Source organism: Phalacrocorax carbo, chromosome 9 (assembly GCF_963921805.1).
Source record: "Phalacrocorax carbo chromosome 9, bPhaCar2.1, whole genome shotgun sequence".
NCBI classification, from domain to species: domain Eukaryota; kingdom Metazoa; phylum Chordata; class Aves; order Suliformes; family Phalacrocoracidae; genus Phalacrocorax; species Phalacrocorax carbo.
In genome coordinates, this window is record NC_087521.1 from 27,984,148 (window position 1) to 28,003,521 (window position 19,374).

At 41.1% G+C, this 19,374-nt stretch overlaps 1 long non-coding RNA gene across 1 annotated transcript; it reads right to left on the bottom strand.

Moving 5' to 3' along the window:
* Window positions 1–7,865: 7,865 nt before the first annotated feature.
* LOC135314941 (uncharacterized) lies at window positions 7,866–19,072 on the bottom strand. Its single transcript, XR_010374360.1, has 3 exons — window positions 18,991–19,072; window positions 8,552–8,717; window positions 7,866–8,096 (listed from the first exon to the last, which is right to left on the bottom strand). It is a non-coding gene; the product is annotated as an uncharacterized LOC135314941 (long non-coding RNA).
* Between the last annotated feature and the right edge of the window lie 302 nt (window positions 19,073–19,374).

A 19,374-nucleotide genomic window follows, 5' to 3' on the forward strand; every position in this document is an offset into this window, starting at 1 on the left:
TGGTGAGTGATGTGAAAACCCTGAACTGAGATGCAGGAGATTGCACTGTTTGCTTTGCTTCCTGTATCTAATTTGGTTGCAGTTCAGGGGACCGGAGTTAGGAGCTTACAGCCATGGTTAAATATTAGACAGCAGTGCTGTGTAAGCTGGTTTTAGCAGTCTCTACCCAGTGCCTCTCCACTCTATTGTGCCAGCACAGCATTTGTGTGGCTGTGCAGTGAAATGCACCAGGGCACCGATTCAGTTGAAAGATAACTTTGCAAAAAAATAAAAGGAAAAAGGGTGAAATAATAGGTAATATTTCAGCTGCATCAATTCCTGATGCAATTCACAGCATTATTTTGTAGGAAGCTGAGCTGGCACAACTGAGAGCATCCTCGGGGCAGGGGATAGATGGTACTGCAACTGGGGAAAAAAGGTTTGCGTGCTAAGGTCTCAGTAAAGTCTCTAGGAGAAGAGGTATGTCTGGAGATGGCCAGCCAGTGCATCTACATGAGTGGTCTATTGGAATGCCTCTGTTCCCCTGAGGATGCTAAGCCAGTCATGTGTGTAAGTCTCTGCAGGACATGAAACACAATTTCTCTCATTTCCGTTCTTGGGCTAAAATATTGTAGAAGTATCTGATGTACCACAAAGAGCAGAAGGATGTATGCCTGCTTTGGTGAGATTTCCTGTCCATTTTAACAGATTCAGCTTGTTTAGATAGTTTTGATAAGATTCTATAAAACTTTTAATGTCTTCTGATTTAAGTGATTCTGAGCCCTTTTTGTCTGTGGGTAAGAAAGAAAATAACTCGGGGCGGAAAGAAGGGGGTGTGGTAGGGAGAAGAAAACCACATTTTTGGCATGTCTTTTAAAGCTTGAGAATCTGTACGTGATCTCTGTTGTGCTTACGTTTTTGGAATTAAATCTGAATGTTCTTAAATGCTGAAAAATATTCAATGTAAATTTGAGACATTAATAACAAACTTAAAGCAGACATTTGAAAAGCAGAAGCGTCATCTATATTTTCCTAGTCTGACCTGAATGGCTGTAATGATTTTATGCTGAGTTTCCTGTTGTGGAGAGAATTATTGTCCCAAATGCTGATAGCTCTTCCGCCCCTCATCGGAGCATCTTGGGGAGAAATGCATTTAAGCTGCGAGGCTCTCAAATGCTGCGGTAATGGGAACCATAGAAGTACAATAGGCAGAGCTTGGTCCTTGCACACATCCGTCTCCTGCTGCCTGCTTCAGAGAGGGGAATGTTTGCTTTCATTAAGAGATGCCTGTCTCAGAGGAAGTGCTTCTTTGTGTTTTCAGCACTCTTGGTGACTCCCATACTTGGAATGGTTTGAGTTTCTCTGGGGCAGACCTCAGTAAAAGTTTTTTAGGTTTGTTATGCACCAGGGCCCTGGTGACTGACTGTGTGAATGGCATCTTTATAGACTCCTTTATAGCAGGAGTTTCCTGGGTGGATGGCAGTCAGGCTGCAAGTTTCCCAGAGTTCAGACTTCTGTATGGCTTAGACCTGGTCATTAAATCACAGATGTTTCTTTGAAAAAGCTGAGTGTGCACGAAGTCACTCCTTTCAACATAGCATGTCTAACGACTTGTGGAAAGCATAGACTGAATGGAACAGATATTTGATTTAAGTGAGTGTTTGGTCATTTAATATACAAAAGACCTGGCATGTGGCTGTGTTCCTGAAGACAAAGAGAATGATGCATAGTGTTTGTAGATATTCATGCAAATATATTTTCATGTGCAGCCCTACCTTTGATAAATAACTGCTAAATCTACAATGTTCTTAATAATAAATGTGTGCTGGGCTAACTAGGAAGTATAGATCTGAGCATCAAAACAATTAAAATTGCTAAATTTACAAAAATGCCATGTGTATGTCTTTGTAGGTACATCTGTGTGTACATAAAGATCATTATATTGCAAAAACGGGCACACAGTGGAATCTGCCCAATCTCAAATCGGGGATAGGAGTGAACAATCTGCTTTCAATCAAAATAAAATGCTTTCTGTACAAGCAATATATATGGAAGGTTTTTTTCATACATGCAGGGAGATTTTTTTTTATACATGCATTTTATTTTTTTTTGCAATTTTAAGCACTTAAATGCCTGATTTCTAGGCATTTTCAAGCTAGCTTAGGAAGGATAAGAAACTGTATTCATACTGGATGAAGACAGAAACTAAAACAATTTCTCTGTCACCAAAAGTATATAAAATTGCTCTTCAGGCAAAATCTTCACCAAAGCAATGTGAACTTTTCCTTGCTTTCTTCCTTCCTGCTCTATTGCAGTGAAAACTAAACTGCCCTCTTGTGTAGGTTATCATTTCCAGACCTCTACAATGCTTATCTAGCAGAGCAGCCAGACAAATAACACAGCACTCAGCAGGATGAGGCACTGTATTTTAATATGGTGAATGCAACCATTCGAAAGAGCAAAATAAAATAATTTAAAACCATAGAAACAGATTGTCGAGCATTGAACAGCAACACATTTGGAGCACAGATGGTTGGTTTTTCTCCCCAAAAATAACAAATGAAGGAAAAAACCCTCCCTTTGTTACTTTTAATTTTTATACAGTGTTTATACTGGCTAGCTATTCAGAGCTCCTTATGGACAAACACAAATGAGGTTTTTTTCATTGATGAGCACCCGGTCTTAATTATTTTTAACAGCATAAGAGATGATGGGCAGGAAAAACTTGAAAAGGAGTTGTGTTTTTACTTTCTTTAGTCTGATGAAATTTCTTCTTGTTAAAAAGATAATTCACTTAAATTCTGAAATATGAAAAATGGTGTGCAGCCCCATTAGAGACCCTCTGGTATCAGCTAATGCTGAGAGCAATAGTCTGCCTTCCTCATTAAGTCAGTGGCCAGCCAGGGGAACAAGCCAAGGATTTGCAACTGCACATGCTTGGATAAAAGCAATCACTTCTTCAAGACATATAGCCACTGACTACATCAGGTCTGTCCCATTCCTGAAACCTGGCATCAATAGCAAGCCCAAGACTGGGACTCAACCTAATGTGCCTTAATATGTAAGACCTCCACTCTTCTTGCCATGAAAACATGTCAGGAGTGGGTTACATCACACCCATGGGTTTTTGTCTGGAACCATGTCTTTGGCCAGGGGCCACAGTGTGAGCCTGAGACTGGAACGAGACCTCCTTGGATATGGGGAACTGTTGGGAGTCATACACTCAATTACAAAGGATTTAATCCAGCATTGTAGACTCTACCTTCCTAGGACTTCCTGGGAGTGAGGTCATGCTGCTGCCCTGCAAATGGCCCTTGTCTTGGACTTGGTGTGTGGGACTGGCAGGGTCAGATGAAGGGTTGATATGGGCTAGTGGTTGTGTGCTGGCCTTAAGCATACTTCAGGAGGTCAGGTAAGGACGTCACCAGTCTTCTGCTGTGAACAGCAGCCTGTAATGAACTACTGATATTTTTCTCTTTTAAAACACCAAATAGTAATCCTGGTTAGATACAGGGTGCCTGAGATAACTAACATTGGAAAAGTCCCTGGGAAACACGTTATTTTACAAATGAGGAAATAATTAAGCCTGTGTAGGACTGTCTGCCCCAAAATTGAACAAAGGTATAAAACTTCTGCCCCCAGCCCATCCCAAACAGTATCTGCAAAAATAGCCATGGTGTCTACTTTGTCTGCTGGCCTTGTTTTACAGTGCGTTGTTTCCTCTGACGGCTGTGTGCGTGCTACGCAGCACAGGAGCACAGCACCAAGGAAGATGCTGTTAGCAGTCGTCACTCCAGCAGAAGCTGGAAAAAAGATGGAACTTTTTTGCTCTCCCTTTCTTTTCTTTACACCAGAGTGATTGCCTTAAAGAACATTTAAATGAGGAATAAAAAAGGAAAGATAAGGACTTTTAGAAAATTAGTTATTCTTGGCTTTCTTATGTTCTAGCATATTTCCAACTACACTGTAATGAAGGATTTTCTTTTTCCAAATGGTATTTTTGGAGCCATACACCTTATAAGTACATGCTCCACAGCCTTCCTATCTTGTACCTAGTGAAAAGGTCATGGAGCGTCTGACAGCAAACAGCACTTGCTCAGCAGTGGCTTTTTTCTTCCCAGGCTGCCTGCAATTCATGTAACCTTTTTTCCTGAAGTCCTCTGGTGTGCATACCTACTCCACTGGCAGTTGTGCTATTGCGCATCCATGGCTCGACACGGTTTCTGTAACTGTGTCCTTTATTTTCCCGAAAAATACCTGCTTTCAGAAGGCTTATGGCTGGGCAGCTTAGGGTGAGTTGGAAGAGGAGTTAAGGCTGATGTTCCACTCATGAAAGGTCCAACCAGTCTCCAACAGACTGGACTGCCTGTCTTCCAGCGCTGTGTTGCTACTGCAGTGCGTGGGAAGCTCAACGTCTATTTTCATTTACAAGTTCTCCCACGCAGAAGCTGAGTAGGTTTGAAAGGGGAACAGGTTGATCTGCAATTAGAACCATGCAAATAGACATTTTATGCTTAGCAGTGCTTCATAAAATGAGGGTGAGCAGAATATCAAATAGAAAAATATTAATAACACAGTGTTAATTTGTGGGAATATGTTTCCAGGTAAAAAGGCCAGAAGCAGGATGTGCAGTGCTCTGGTAAAATAGCTACATGAGAGAATGTGAAGTAACCGTGTCTTAGACAGATGTGTAAAGTAGCTTTTCTGAGATTGCTCAATCAGATAAAAACCGTATGAAGGGAGACATAACACCATGGCTTCCAGCTCCTCTTAGAAGAAGCCTTTAATTATGTTTTATGTATATTTAGGTTTATGTGAAGCTATTATGAGTAAGACAAGTATTTCTTTCTTTGTTTGCTTTTAACTTTTTTTATTAGCAGTTCTCAAGACAGTCCTAAGCCAAACCCCTGCGTCTGACACCTTTGATCTTTAGAAAGTTCATGCTGGCTTTAAGTTTTGCCTTATCCTTCATCAGTTTGATGGGTCTAGAACTCTGACTTTTATAGTATTAAAGGAAAAGAAAATATTAAGGCTGGTTGAATTTATTCAGATAAAATAAGAGCCTGCAGAAATCTTGAATCAAATCTGAGCACTTTTGCAGGTTGCAAAATGTTTTGATGAATTCATTACAAGAAAAAAAAGACTTACGTTTGCCAACAGCACTTCCTCATTTCAGCTGGAGCTGGAAGCAGAGACACTGGAATACTGTGAGGAAGGATTATTTTTTGTGCCCTCCAAGAATTGAGGATGTAAAATGAACAAAAAATAAATAACTCTCTTTAAAAGAAATATTTGGATGTCTCAGGTTCTGGTACTTCTTTTGGTTTAATGACTAATTTTTCAGTTGCTTATTCCTTCTTAAAGTTATTTTCTCAGTAAACAGTGGATAGGACATTTTTTTTCCACAGCATCTGTGGGAGCCTGGAGGTGACCACTGAGGGCAATAATGCTTAAGATCCAAATGGGCAAGGTTAAAGTGCTGATATTTCCAGTCCCACTTCAATCAGTGGAGTGACTAGCACTGTTGTAATGATGAGATGAGTAGATGCTCCCAAAGATAGGCTAATATTAAAGGTTGAAAATCCTCAGGGAATCACATGCCCTTCTTGTGAACTGCTGGAAATATGCTTCATCATCAACTTCATACTATGGGTAGATGCCAATTATATGAAAGACCGTCTCTCTAGATCTGTTAGTGTTATTTCAGTGCTTGGGGGCTGGAGCTTAATACAATATGCTCTTTTCTTCTCTGACTAGTAAAGCAGCACAAAATAGAATTATTAGTATAAATACACGTTGCCTACAAAATGCAAATCCAGCAATTAGACTTTTCCCTGGTGGTGTGCTCTAATGAGTGTTACCATATTCTTTGTGTTGCTGTAGGGAAGCAGTGGGTGTAGCAGTGGGGCTTGGCTAATTTATGGGGGAATCCTCAGGATACAAAATTTTTCCTTGATAAGAGGAGAAACAGCTTGTATTGCAAGCAGCATTTATCTCAGGCAGGCTTGCCTCCCAAAAGTACAGCACTGGGAGCATCACCATTTACAGCTTATGATATGATTTCCAAGGCCTTCTGACATGTGTGAGCTGGTGAAAACCTTTATGGAAGGAGTTACTTAATCCTCTTTAATACTGAGAAATACTGTGTAGGTGCGGGGAAAGCTCTGACAAACAAAAGGTGTATGGAGAGGGTTATTGGACCCTTTGAGAAGTTTGCCATTCTACTTTTGGGTTGAAAAATTAATATGGTATTCCTCTTGTATGCACCGAGTTAGGTGTGTAAGATGATATTTTACGCCTTCATTTTCATAATTTATGGCCCTGTGTTGTGTGCCCAGGTTTGTATGTGGTGTAGTGACCGGACTGTAATTATAGATGGTGAAACTTTTGGTAAAGCTGCAGTGGGAAATGCTTCTAATCTGAAAGGAAAATGCTGGGATTGTCTTGTCAAGACAGCATCTTTTATGGTTGCGTGACCTCTCTAGAAAAAACCTGACCCATGGTAATCTAATTATTGTTTGTTGTGATGGTAGATAACAAAGTAAATATTGGAGTGGACTGATTGCCATCTCCATTTTAGGAGAGGGATCTTGACAGCCTTATTTCACTGAGCCCAGCTGCTGCTACTATTTTTTTTTCCCTCCTCTTCTGTCTGATGAGTTAGTACTTTGTTGGAGGAACTCTAGGGCAGCTGATAGTAACGCTGAATCAAATCTTGGGAGTGCTGAGTGATAACCGTTCGCTGTCTGCTTGAGTTCTTTTTCACTCTCAAAGTTCTCTCTATTGGTGGGAGACCCTGGAAAAATAGAAACTAATGGAGAATGTGAGTGCTTAGTGCCCCTAAAAATCAGGCTTGATGCTGAGGGTTTGAGATTAGGGTCCACAAATGTAAGTAACCTCAAATACAATCATTTATTAATAAATATGCATGGTATTTAAGTAATGACAGAAGATGTAAATGACATCAGGGTGAATATATGTGCTAAATAAGCTTGAATGCTTTGGTTCATTATCAATTTTCTATGTGGTTTTCATTATATATTCTTGAGGGTGCATCCGAGGAGTTTTCTGCAGGCAGGCAGAAACTCATTTTTCTTCTACTTTAAACTGACCAAAAGTTGTGTAACCATGTTAGATCTAAACCCAGCTTTACAGAGGATACACCCTTAGTAGTGATATAATGTGCCCTGATGATTAAAACCATCAGCATGGGACGTTCTCTTTGTGTATTGTGAGACAGTCATGTAGTACAAAGTATGGTTGCCAAGATAGATCCATTCACTATGATAATGTTATAAAATTCGGCTCATCATTCAGAAAAGAACAGAGTAATGGGGAACCTGAGCTTTAAGCAAGCCCACTTCAAGTTTTGAAGCAGCTCAAGCAAAGGTATTAAGTGAAAAACTTTTGGGAGCCTCGGTCAAATGCTTGGCAAACACGAGTCTAGTTTGGATTGAAGTCAGGAGGTCTTGAGTGCAGCAAATGTAGGAAGTTTTTTTCCAGGGTAGTTTTGAATTCTTTCAGAATTCATGTGGTAAGTCTAAAGGAGTCTGTGCTAAGGTCTGGTCCTGCCCTGATGAAGTCAGGGGTAACTTTAGTCTAAATGCAAGGGGAGATGATTGGTTTTCAAGGTTTGTATCTGAAATTAAGCAGGTGATAATTTCTTCATAGAATTGTGTTTCTGATACACAAAAGCAAATTATGTACTAAAATGTGACTTTCTTCTTACCGGAAGAAGTCTTCTCCCCCCCAGTATATTGGCTTATTTGAGAAAATGCTGGGACACTTTTAGCATTGAAAAGAAAACAAATGCAGCATTTCTTTGCTTAAAGAATATTTTATTGTTAAATATAAGCTAATTATACACAACTGAAAAAGAGGTCAAAATACGGACACAAGTTGCTCCTGGGGAGATTCCGATTGGACATGGGAGGGAAATTTTTCACAGTGAGGACAGTCAACCATTGCAATAATCTACCCAGGGAAGTGGTTGACTTGGCCACATTGGACACCTTCAAGATTTGTCTGGACAGGGCGCTGGGCCATCTTGTCTAGACTGTGCTCTTCCTAGAAAGGTTGGACTAGATGACCCCTGAGGTCCCTTCCAACCTGGGATTCTGTGATAAAAAGTAGACATTACAACATTAACAGAAGAAAATGCTGTTACTGACCCAAACTGGTTTTTTGTTTGTTTGTTTAAATCTGGACTTCTACTTATGAAAGTGACTTTGCTTTCGACATTTAAATTTTATTTGAAGAAAAAATATGTTATCTCAGATATTTTTGCAAGTTAAAAAGCCATTTTCTGCCCATTTCAGTTTTAGATCTGGCATCTTATCTGAACTGCCAGCTGAAAATGTGCTTGATGAGCCAAATTTAATCAGTAACTCCAAACAGTGCAGCCTGATTTTGGTATCTATTCTGATTCCAGAATTGCCTTTGAGATCTGAACCACGTGCTGAACTTTTGCCTATTACAAAGCTATGAAGAGATTAAGGTATCTTGTTCCAGAGCATTAATCTAGGTTTTTATTTCACCATCTCTGTGACCAAAAGTAAAGGGTTTACATCACCTCTTTTAAAACCTCTCTGTATTCTCCTGAAGCCTTTTCTTTTTGAAAATTTCTCTCTAAGCCTCTGTAGATACTCGGTAACAGCAAAGATCTTCAGTGTCTAAGAGATCAAGAACTGTAGATGCACAGGAGCGTTAACAGCATTCAAAGACTTAATCTGAAGGAGCTACAAAGGAAGAAAGAAAAATTAATATCAAGCATTAATGAGGAAGGACAGGCTGCAGTTGAGGTGGCACTGGTGCTCTGCTTGTTTGGGCTCTGATTTTGAACCAGTGGGTGTCTGAACTTTGCTGGATGGCAGGCAAATGCTGGAGATGGCACATTCCCCAGTTAAAAATTATGTTGTGCAGTTGAGCTGTACAGAGCAATCACAAGGATAATTTGGGCCCTTTCTCTTTCTTTCCACCCCCTCTCTTGATTTCTGGAGCCCTGCAAGGAGCAGGAACGTAGCAGGCAAATTAGAGTTAGTGCTTTGCTTTTAGAAAAAAGTACCCTGGTGGGAGCAGAAGCTGCTCAAATATCTTGGGTTGTCTCCCACAGTAGCTGCAGTATTTTGCCTATGCTGTGGCAACTACCAACCTGATGGTACTTTTGGCCATTAAAAATAAAATGGAGTTGATCTGCATTTGTCTTGCAATGAATATCTGTGGGGTTGGAAGACTGTGAGAGTGTGCTGGTTTTGGTTGGGTAGAGTTAATTTTCTTCATAGTAGCGGGTATGAGGCCACGTTTTGGATTTGTGCAGGAAACAGTGTTGATAACACAGGGATGTTTTTGTTACTGCTGAGCAGCGCTTGCACAGAGCCAAGGCCTTTCCTGCCCCTCACCCCACCCCACCAGCGAGTGGCTGGGGGCGCACAAGGGGTTGGGAGGGGACACGGCTGGGGCAGCTGACCCCAGCTGACCCAAGGGATATTCCATACCATATGATGTCATGCTCAGCAAATAAAGCTGGGGGAAGAAGAAGGAAGGGGGCGATGTTCGGAGTGATGGCGTTTGTCTTCCCAAGTAACCGTTACCTGTGATGGAGCCCTGCTCTCCTGGAGATGGCTGAGCACCTGCCTGCCCATGGGAAATAGTGAGTGAATTCCTTGTTTTGCTTGTGCGCATGGCTTTTGCTTTACCTATTAAACTGTCTTTATCTCAACCTATGAGTTTTCTCACTTTTACTCTTCTGATTCTCTCCCTCTTCCCACCATGGGGGAGTGAGTGGGCGGCTGTGTGGGGCTGAGTCGCTGGCTGGGGTTAAACCACGACAGAGAGACGAGAGGGATAATATTAATTATTTATAGCCATTCCTATAGTGCTTATCACCAGAGTGCCTATAAGTGAGCGCAATTGACAAGGCTCTAAATGTGAGATAAAAATTAATAATGCATTAAGAATAACGTGCTGTTGTCTGTGGTGGCAGCAGTTGTGACTGAGATGACTTAAAATGGGAAGAAAAGACAACTGCCATAGCTCAGTGAATGTGGAAATCTCCCGCTGTGGAGGAGGAGGAGGCAGGGGAGCCGGGGAAAGCCAGGGGCCTCAGCAATGGGAGAAGCCAGCCCAGAAGTGCCAGGGTCTGCCCAGGAGTCAGGGCAACAAAAGACATGGGTGGAGGTTCGGCAGCTTTGCAAAAATGAATATGTTTAAATAGCGTATTCAGGAATAAACAGGAATGTACTTGAACTTAATTATTATAGGCCTCCTATGCTGCCCTGCACATACATATGAACACATGCAGAGACCTGTGTTGCTCCTGCTCTGAGATAATGACAGAAGATGACCAAGCCTGGAGTTTACCTTGTTAAAAGGCTACAGTTCAAAGCTGGCACCCCGACTAACAAAACCTCTCTCTCCCCTCACTTGTTTTATTATGCTACCCTTCTCTCTTGCTCAGCTCTGTTCCCTTTTCCTGCCTCTAACCTGGAAGAAGGCAGTTCATAGCCCTCTGTGTTAGTTCCAGGGAGAAGAGCTGTGGAAAGCAGCTTTAACCTCCTGCTGATGAGGCAGGGTGAAGAAAGGGAGGACAGTCACAAGCAGAACCAGAAGTATATGCATCTGAAGCAGTGTTGTTTTCAGCCAGACCTGCATCAAGGTTAATTCATTTCTCAGTCATCACTTCAGGAAGAGAGAAATGTTTTCCATTGCTACTACCTGCCCGTGGCTTTGGTTGTGTGATCTCCTGTTGAAAAATCCTGCAATTGCAGAAGCAGCTTTGGCAATACAGGTTGAAAGGAATGAAAGGGGTTGAGAAACAAGGGAGAGTTTCTTCAGATATACATCGAGAGGTCTTTTTTTTCATAGGCAAAACTGTAGCTTGTAGAGGCGGATGGTATCCCTGTGGCAGGCCAGATTTTTTGTTACTGACCACAGTGCTCCAGTCATCTCTCTCCCCATGTGCAGACAGAGTTGATTAGGTGTTCTGAATAAAGAATCCATGTAAACCCATTTTCTAGCTGCAGTACTCACTTCATAAGCACCTTCAGCAGTTTCAGTTCAAATATTCATGAAAGAGTTCAAATATTCGTTTTTAATATTCATTTTAATAACCACATAAGAAATGCTTCTACAGAGACTTGGCTTCTGTTTCTTTTCTCCAGTGCTTTGCTGTCACCCTTAGACAACATCTGCTTCCTAATACCCTTTGCTTTCCTCACCAGGGCCTCCTCTACATGCTCATTTTCCATGAAGACACCAGAACACCTAACAGCCCTATCAATTAAAAAAGGTCCTGAAGTTAATACAATTATGTATATTTACTGAGGGTATTTAAGAGGAGCAATGGACAAACTCAGTTGTCCCACACAGAAGAAAACACTGCTAAACCTGTAAATAAAGATGACATGTCTGAGTAAACACACAAAAAAAATCAGGTGCCAGGAACTGAGAATGACATCTGGTAAGCAGCCTATTTCTCTTCTGTGTCATTTGATGTTATTCTAGTTGTAGTGAGTCTTCCCCCCCGGAAAGGTCCATGGTTTGGACAATCCAGTATCTTCCTAGAACAGGTGATAATCTTTAGAGAGGAGTTGTGTGACATTATGAATCTCACTAGTCAGGTATCACGTATTTGTCATCTTCCCACTTCTGGACACATATTGTGGGACTCCATTTCACCGAAGGTGTCCAGGATGTGACAAATCAGTAGCAGAAAAATCCTAGGGTGTTGAAAGTAAAATTTATTGTGATGAATTCACACTCAAACCACTGTAGGTTTTACAAATAGACTTTGCAGTCCATAAATCCCTAAGCTTTAAGGAAACAGATAAGCTGGTGCAATACATCCATAGTAGCTATAGAGTGACAGATAGTATAGTGGTCAGAGCAGACAAGGTTTAGTCAGTGTGACGGTGTGTTGCAGCCACAGATGTTTTCTGAAACTATCAAGGCTGGAGTTTTCTTTCACTGAATGTCTCAGTTTAATGTTAGAGTGGTACATGAAGTCCATAGTTAAAGCTGTCAGGATCCGTAACTCCTTTAGAGGATGAATATATTTGTTTATAGTGAAGATTATTGAATTATATTCTATTGCCCTGGTTTCTGATATTTTAACTGTTTTTAGGTTAAATGAAAATAGTGCTGCCCATAGTTGTAAGATTGACCATCTCAGTGGCTTCATGTAAGTAATTTCTTTGGCTCAGGAAACACAAGGAGTCTAACATCTGGGTTTAAGGAACTAGCAATGAATTCCTCTAGAGATATCTCGCATCAAAGGGGAACTGACTGCTATATCATGCCTATTTCAGACACATTCCCACTTTCTCTTGCCATCATCTTCCAATGATCCTCTAACACGTTTTCCTATCTTCCTGCACAGCATTAGCTTAGGAGAACTCCTCTCTTCATAGTTTGTCAAGTACCAACTCTATTTTAAACCAAGGGAATCAGAGTTCCTTCCCTGCCATGCTTGACTCCAGTTGGAGAAGAGGAGGACCTGGATAAGCAGCTGTAACACCTGGGAGAAGGAGGGATTTGCCCTAGGTCAAGCATACACATCTCAGTGGTGTTTACTCTTGGAAAACCTGAGAGGAAAGAAGTCAGCTCTTGAATCTCTTCCTGTCACTTCACAGCAGGTAGCATTGTTTGCTCAAGCTTTTTATCACCGGGCCTGTGCCACGTGCTTTGCATAGACCCTGTGCATGCCCCCGCTGGTATTTGCCATGTTTCACAGATGGATCAGCAGTGGCACACACACGCCTGTTAGGAACACAGGTGTTTAATGCTGTCTTTTCTACCAAGCTAGCCAGAAACTTTAATTTTTTTTTGAAGGGAAGGAGCAGCTATGAGAAAAGAGAAGCTGCCAAAAACCCCTACTGCTGGTATTAGCACTTCTCTCCCTTGCTAAAGCACACAAAGGCTCAAGCCAAAGCCATTCAGCCTTTCTGCCCGTCTCCAAATTTTACCTTCTATTGGGTCATATAGACACAGTTTCAAAAAAGAGCTCTAATGATCTCAATTCTAATGCTTAATACCTATCAGAATTTAATCCAAAATGCAGACATCTGATCTTTATGCCCTTCCACCATGTATGATTAGTAAAGGTTTTATTTATGAAATTCCACTTTGAAAGCATTTGTGTGTGAGAAATATTCAAGCTCCCTCCCCAGCATTTGCGGGTAGTATCTGTAATTTGTCTCTGATGGCCAAAGCTATTGCAATTAGCAAAATCAGACAATAAGATGGAGCCAACAGAAATGAAACATTATCTTCTGCTGCCAATGCTTGCATCATCCTACTGAGCTCATCTTATAAAATAGCTAAAAGGTGAGGCAGTTGCTTGGAATCATAAATTGTGAACTTCCCTCCCATACCAGCTACCAAAGTGCATGGTGGACATTTCCCTGCCTCTGTTACTGTACTTCTTACTCATTCTTTTTCTTTTTTTTTCTTTTTTCCCAGGGGGCAGCCTTGGAATTCTTGTGCTTCTCTCACTGCAGCAGATCCTCTGCTCTGTGCGTGGTCACCAGCCAATATACTGTGGCAATAGAAGCAAGAGCTTTTGAAAAAAGAGTTTCCTGCCACATGTTAGCGTGCTACAAGGACTGCTCAGACCAGGAGGAAAAAGGAAGTTGAACGTGAAGAAAAAGTTCATATGTTCCTACCTCTCTGCTCACATCTGGGACTGACCCCCACAGAATTTTGTATGAAACTTCACATTCAGAGGAAAGCTACAACGTCATACAAGTCTGCCTAGACTTGAAACAAACAGACAAAAAAAAAAAACCAACCCAAAAAACCCAACATCTACTTGAAACTCAGCAGACCGGTGAGCACATGATGCTGTATCTGTTGCTTTCTTGCTTCCACATCACTCTTCCCTGTACAGCCTATGCCAACATGTGATGGCTGGCACAAGAGCTGGCTCAAATTGCTCTATACCAAGAGTTGGTACTTGACAAACTATGAAGAGAGGAGTTCTCCTAAGCTAATGCTGTGCAGGAAGATAGGAAAACATGTTAGAGGATCATTGGAAGATGATGGCAAGAGAAAGTGGGAATGTGTCTGAAATAGGCATGATATAGCAGTCAGTTCCCCTTTGATGTGAGATAACAAATGCAAAGGGGCAGCAAAGCTAAGATGGGACAATGAACTGTTGTCAGGAGCCAGGCCATTTAAGGTTTCACAGACTGAACTTAGCCGCTGCTTGGCTGTTACCTCAGCATTGGTTCATCTATTAGAGCAGGTTAATAGGATCTCCTAAATGATTTGCTGGAATTAACTAATGTGCTGCTATACTACCACAAACCAGTGTGTTCACGACATTGTGTGGTAGTGAAGTGCTGGTCAAATAGTTTTCATTGCAGTTCCCTTGTGCTTGGGGGAAGCTTTGGCTGGGTACATGTCTTCCAGGCTCCCTCCCACCTTCAGATCTGGAGGTTGTTCCACATCTCTCTGTTGTGTAAAGGGTATGGGTGGCAACTTTCCCTACCCAAAAGATGCAGAAGACTTAGCACAGCACCCTGCTTACAGCTATGGAAGGCAGTATATGCTTATCCATGAGTCATGGGGAGATATCATATGGGATTTGGAAAGGTTTGAGTTGTGTTTGCTATGCAAAAAACCATGATCTAGTTTGAGACAGGACCCTCTCATTTCAGTAGCCCTTCTCAAGTGATTAGGTTAATAGTCTAAGATTTAGAGACATGGATTTACTTTTCTTCTTCTTCACAGATCACTAACATGTGACTCAGCCTCTCCATACCTAAGTACTCATCTGGCCAGGATCGGTCCTGGGTGTATTGGAAGGATAAATAAGTTGAAAGACAAGATGTTCAGATTTATACTGAGGAAGTCAGTGGTGGTGTAATACCATAGCCGGATACTCCTCAGAGTGCAGTTTTAAGTAGGGTGTACTACAGAATGTGTATTAATAAAATATGAGATGGTAAAAAGTCTATTTTCACTGATCCTGGGTGGTTTTCTTTCCTGGAATCCCTTTGAAATAGCAAGAATGCAGTCATTTTAGCCTCTTCATTAAGTGTATTATTTAATCCCATACACTGTAGTTCCTTAAGCACAGAAACAATCTACTTTACACTCAGTGGGAACAATGAGATGCCCCAGAGCATATTTAAAACAGAACTCCCAGACACAATTACTTGGCTTAAAAGGGCTACATTTATTGTTATGGAAAAGCTCACCAAAATATGCAAACAAAACCTAGTAATTTCTATTCAATTTCCCTTCCTTTCTTAGAACCTGAATAATATGACTAAACACTAGAAAAACTTGAATTCTTTTTATGATAACTAAAATCTGTCTCTCTTCCTCATGTATAACAAGTCAGCTCTAAGCCTGTTTTTTCTTTTAACTTTTCCCCCCTTCCTTTTCCCAGGTATCTATTCAGTAGTGTTTGCTGACTGGATTTGGCTGTTCATTTTCTCAACATTGTTATTGGAAATTATTTACATCATATTTAAAGCCAGAGTGACATTACACACACACACGAATATACAGTATATATTGTGTATAATCTGCTTATACATACTGTGCACAGACACAGATACGTGCATCTTATGTGCCCACATTTGCAGATATGCTAAAGCTGTTTATATTGCATATATATACTATATGCACACTATTTAAGATATTACAGTTTTAAAGAAAATTTATTGTAGGGAGCGGCAGTTTCAGTAGTGTTTGCTGAGTGGAAAGCAATAGACACTGTTAAAATGTAAAAGACTTGCAAATGAAATGCTGTCTTACTGCATTTCTCTTTTCTAAAATCTCTGTGTCTGGACTGCGAATGTATTTTTCATGCCTGGATTTAGAGAGAGACCTCTCAAGAGAGTTAAATGGAAACCAAATAAAACCACAGCATCTTTGTTTGAAAGAGTCTCTGGGAAAGATTATGCAGTGCTTAAATCCTGCTCTGCTTGTAGCAGGTTTTGTGGATGTCAGGTTGATGTGTTTAAATATTTTTTTTTTCTAAAGGAGACCCAACAGTGAAATATTATTTTATTTGTAACAAAGTAAAAAAATTTTAAAGTAAGAAAGTTAGTTCTGCTACTTTTTTTTTATTGTCTTGGTGTCTGGTGTTAAAGTGATACCTTAAACTATATGAAACTAATACAGTTAGAAAGGTTCAGAATCTGCTCTGTGTGGGGAGAAGGTACAAGAGCTGGCAGGTGGGCTTGAAAAACCCTGATACCTTTTGATTAGAGGTAGGAGACAGCTGTGATCTCCCCACAAACCTGTCAACACAGAGGTGTGGTCATGGTGGAGGGGCAGCAGCAAAAGTTGCCTCTAACAGTCTCTTGTCAAATCTGTGGATTTCCAGTGTAGAAGGACAACTTCTTACCTTCTGAGCAATCTAGTTTTAAAAACTGTTTTGGGGGCTGTCCTTCAATTTAACACTGTCAGGAAGTTATCCTTAGAGGGAAAAAAGGGGATGAAGAGCTGAGCATGCGGAGAGATTCCTGGTAGTGACGTGCCTGGGGTCATGCGATAGGAGAGTGGCTGTCACCCCTTGTCACGCCCGTGACTGTGCTCAGCCCTCTCTCCTGCTGTTTAACCTAAATTTCCCTGTTCTTAACATCACGCTGTTGCTGCTAATGATACCTCTGAGCTATGTACTAAATTATTCTTTCTCTGACTTTCAGTTCTTCCTTTCAAATACATGAGGAGTTTCTAGCAATGCTGTTAGCATAGATGGGCTGGACTTACAACCAATTACTGTATTTAACTGAATACCAAATAATCTTAAATCTGAAAGAACTTCACAAGTTCTCAGGGCTGGCTGAAGGAAAATGCTTTAAATTAGTTTTATCAATAATTTCAATGCTTTTCCTTATTTTAACAGTTATATTCTATTGTAATTTGGAGGAAAAAAAGCCTTATTTTTTTGTTAGAAATTTTTTATAAGATGTTCACAAAGAAAACATTCTGTACTGAGGGAAAAATAAGAGTAGGAAAAATATAAAAAGAGAATGACAAAGTGATTTCTCTTAGTAGAAACTAAACGACTTATTTTGGGAAAAAAGTTGCAAAAAGAAATTACACAAATAATATACCTTCTCTCTGTAATAAAAAAGCTCTGCTGGCTGAGAAGTCAGTTTGCATTAAAAGAATAAGGAAAGAAAAACATCAGCCAGTTGTGCCATACACAATGATTGTTCACATGCATGTGAGGAATCTGGGCAATAAGCTCAGCACCAGCTGAGAGCACTACATTATCCTTGGTCAAGGCAGTGAGGATGACTGAGGTCTCTGAGGAAGCTCCAAGCTACCACTGGAATTGCTTGCATGAAAGATGCTTCTCCTCGCAGGCACGACTGCCTCAAAAACTCACTTTTCTGCCGCTGAACAAAGGATGGTGCTATACTGAGGCTCAGGGATTCCCAGTATTAATGAGTAATCATGAGTATCCACAAGGAATGTAAGTTTTGTCTTAAAAGAGATCAACAAGCAGGGGGATTATGTTTCCTTCACTAACGAGCAGTATTGTGTTTTTACTGCTACTTTGACAGAACTGTAAAGTCAACAAAGCCTAGCTTTGTAATACATAGTATTGCATTCATACTGTACATACATACATAGTATTGCATTCATTGCATACTAGAAAGTAAGAATTGTCCCATAATTGTTTCATTACTTTGTAAAGGACAAAACTTGGATTTGGGGCTGTTTTGGTATCTCTGAGAGTTACAGATTCACCCCTCCAATGTTGTATGGGGTTTGGAGAGCCTACAAGTGTTTGTAACAGCCAGAGGCTGCTCCTTGTCAGACTCTCCTTTTAGACTGAGACTTTAATACATAGTGTGCTCCCTTTCCCTTTTGTGGACACATCATCTCAGATGACTATGACTTTTCACAAAAAAAATTCAACAGCTGACTCTCTTATCTCTCTTTGGTCTAGCAGATTTCTGTATCAGCTATTCAGTTTGTGTCTTAAAGCCTCTCTCATTCACCTTGATCCTTTGCACTAGTAGTAACCAGTCAGCTTGTCCCTTGGAGCTTTGGCAGTGTACATGCAGTTTTGCTTGACTGTCTAATGCTTTTCTGATCTAGATTTTCTTTTCACTTCCAGTCCTGAAGCAGCAGGAGCCATGTTCCTCTTACTTGCTTGCATTGTCTTATTCCAGTCCTAAACAGAACACCATCTTGTAGGATTCTTCTTTTTCCTAAATTGATTGGTTTCATTATGCCTGCTTTATGGGCCAGATTATGGTCCTTAGGTGACTCCTTCCAGAGGTGTAAGGGGGCATTTAACATCAAAATGTTGAAGAATTTAGCTGTTTCTTTCCCAGGAAGCAGAGGGAGGTTGCAAGTTTGAGAAGAAAGACAGTTTTTTCACTTCTGCAGTGTTCACTGAATCCAGCTGTGTTAGATGTCAGCCCAGCTCCTCACTGCCGTGGTATGACCTGAGGAGGTTTGGGGAGGGGAAGAGGGTTGTGTGCAAGCTACAGAGAGCATACGTAACTGAGTAATGTATTACTGCATGCACTGCTTCCTTTCTTCTGCTTCTGCCACAGTAAGATCTTAGGGGGGGTTCTACTGTCACTGGGTGCTTCAGTGAATCAAGTACTGGTCAGAATGGAAAAAAGGACTGATAGTTGGGGAGGGAAATTAGTGCTCTGGGATGTACCCTGTTCTTCAGGTGTATGGATGAAAAGAAAATGCTGCTCTGCAAAATGGCTCATTGATATATTTGCCCTTCCTCTTTCAGTGAAGGAAAGTGGTTTTGCACAAGGAAAATGTACATGTGTTGCGGTTCAGCCTCAGCTGGCAACTGAACACCACGCAGCCGCTCGCTCACTCCCCCCCACCCCTGTGGGATGGGGAAGAGAATCGGACGAGCAACAGAATTTGTGGGTTGAGATAAGCACAGTTTAATGATTACAATAAAATAATAATAATAATAATGATTATGATAATAATAACAATAATGTTAATATAATAAAATGGAAAAGGAAGGGGAAGGGAAAGGGAAAAAAGGGAAAAAAACCCCACAGAAACATGAAGGGTGCAACCGCTCACCACCCGCTGACAGACGCTGCCCGTCCCCGAGCCGTGATTTCTTCCTCCCTCCCCCCGGCCAGCTCCTCCCAAGTAACATACTGGGCATGACGTTACATGATATGGAATATCCCTTTGGTCAGTTTGAATCCGCTCTCTTGGCTGTGCCCCCTCCCCTCCGGGCTTCTTGTGCACCCAGCAGAGCACGGGAAGCTAGAAATGTCCTTGACTAGTACAAGCGCTACCCAGCAACAGCCCAAAACATCTGTGTGTTATCTCAACATTTTTTTTCCCCTGTTAAGTTCAAAGCACAGCACTATGCCAGCTAGAGTGAAGAAAATTAACTCTATCCCAGCTAAAACCATGACAACATGTGAG